The following is a 2,213-nucleotide window of genomic DNA, read 5'->3' as shown; positions in this document are numbered from 1 at the left end:
GCAAGCTTTAGCTACTTGAAAGCAGGGACTCTGGGGAGACCAGCCAGTGAGCTCGTAGAGCTCCCAGCACTTGTGGGAGTTCCTCTGACAGGCCAGTGAGCTCTGAGAGCTCACCATGCATTCCGGCCACTGCCAAAATAGGGCTCAACTTGTGCCACTGCAGCCCCTCTAGCTCTGCCCTTGGAGTCATGCATGCAGTGTTAAGAAGATATCAAGCCCAAATTATTATTTTGAGACGGAAAGGAGGAGAGTATCGTTGGGGAAAAAGAAAAATGCTTAAAGCTTATTTTATGTACAAAGTATATGCCCAAATTCTGCAGGGTTCTGCATTTTCAGTAAACCTACTTTTGAAAGCATCTAACTTTGTGGAGAAGAATAAAGTAGGTAGATTTAATGAAAAATTTATTTAGATGTTTCAGTTATTTAAAAGGACTTGGTCAAATCAAACTTGCAGCTGCTTCTGAGTTCAGGATAAATACATATTTACAGAAAACTAAAACCAAGATATTTTATTGTAACTTCTTAAAAATGTATAAAATGAAATCTGCAACACACATAAGCAGTATTGTTAGTTCATAGGAATTTGGAAATGAATTAGAAAGCTGTTCAGTTCCCAGTTGTCATTGTCTAAATCAGTGGTGCTCAACCTTCTGGATTTCCATTTGTGTGAGGCTGATCCACAGGCCAGGTCAGACCCCACATTGCCTCTGCGTGCTGGGATCAGGCTCTGGGATTCTGCACTGCCTCTGACCTGGCTCCACATGCTGGGATCGAGCCCTGTACTGCCCTACATGCCTGATTTAATACGCAGAGCCACAGTCTGTGGGGCTTTCTATAGATCCATGGGGAGCCTTGGGGCTAGATCTGGCCCAGGGGTTGAGCATCTTTGATCTAAACTGAAAATTACTGGAGAGAAATAAAATTGTAGATATTAAAAGCAGTAGTAAAAAAAAAAGAATGTTTTTGAGTGATATGAGTGATTTTTGCATAAACGAAAAGTTGGGGGAAGAAGATCTACTTAGAAGGTATAGCCAGAAAATTAGGGAGATGTCTTAGATTATGGTTATTTTCAACAGCACAGATTCTGGGATTTTGGGGGGGGGGGGGTGTTTCCAGCTCACATCATTAATTACAGCTTTCCACAGATAATTCATGTGTTAAACTAATGAAAATAGTAAGGTTTTCCCTCTAAGTTGTCTACATTCTTGTCTACATTGTCTACATTCTTGACTATCATACTTCAACAATATTATTCTTGCTGGAATAGTAAAATACTATTATTGACCAGTGTTTTGCCTTCCTTCTTGTTGTCTAATAATTCAGAACAATTTCATAATATAACATGAATTTGAGAGCTGTATCACTGGAATAATTTTCCCTTTTTCTAATATGTGGAAACTTTTTTTAATTGCAAAATTGTTAATATTTGTAACGTAGGTAAAATACTTCCTAGTTTTTTAAACTGACAGTGGGGAAGTTAATTTTTCCCAAAGAAGGAGGTTTCTCTTTATTACAACTGAAAAAGGCTTGAAAAGCCAGTCAGTTTTTGCTCTTGTATTAATTTGAAATGGATCTAATAAGGAATTAAGTTTATAGTGGTGCCTTTTATCACTACTGGAAAAAAGGGTAAAACACTGAGTTTTGGATTGGGTGAATTTTTTTAAGACACATCAAATAAGGGAAAAAATTAATTAAAATATAATAGTTACATATCAGTGCATTAGTTATTAGGTAGGACTATGGATTTTTCAACCCATGTTAGGCAACACTCTCTTGTAAGTGCTCGCCAATCAGTGTCTGTAGGACTGCTCTTTTCAAGGACTTGATCTTCATCACTTGAAATAGTTTTGCCTTCAACATCAGTCAGAGCATGGGACTTGCTCATCTCCCGGTATGAGCAAGGGTTGCTCAGTATAGCTCAGGAGTCAGCAACATTTTTGGGCCAAGTGCCAAAAACACCCACAGCCTCTACTTGAAAGATGTTGGCATGCCAAGAGCAGATAGCAGGGGAAACATGTAAAGCCAGATACTTGTGGCAGTGCAGCCTGGGCTCCTTCCCTGCCTTCTGCCCAGAGGGGCACGTGCACCCACTGCAGACAATGAGCTTGGCCAGAGCTCCACAGACCCCAGTGCAGCTGCTTGCAGTCTCCCTGCCACTTGCTGTGAGCAGCCTGGGCTCTGTGGCAGGGGGCCGCCCCGAGGCCCCGCCCGGG

At 41.1% G+C, this 2,213-nt stretch overlaps 1 protein-coding gene across 11 annotated transcripts in view; it reads left to right on the top strand.

Moving 5' to 3' along the window:
- LOC102368712 (serine/threonine-protein kinase Sgk3) overlaps positions 1-2,213 on the top strand; it is a 99,588-nt gene that overhangs the window by 64,721 nt on the left and 32,654 nt on the right. The gene's annotated exons all lie outside the window — the stretch shown is intronic.

Source organism: Alligator sinensis, unplaced genomic scaffold (assembly GCF_000455745.1).
Source record: "Alligator sinensis unplaced genomic scaffold, ASM45574v1 scaffold1102_1, whole genome shotgun sequence".
Lineage (NCBI taxonomy): Eukaryota > Metazoa > Chordata > Crocodylia > Alligatoridae > Alligator > Alligator sinensis.
The sequence above is the reverse complement of the archived record's forward strand: the minus strand, read 5'-3'. Positions and strand labels throughout refer to the sequence as shown.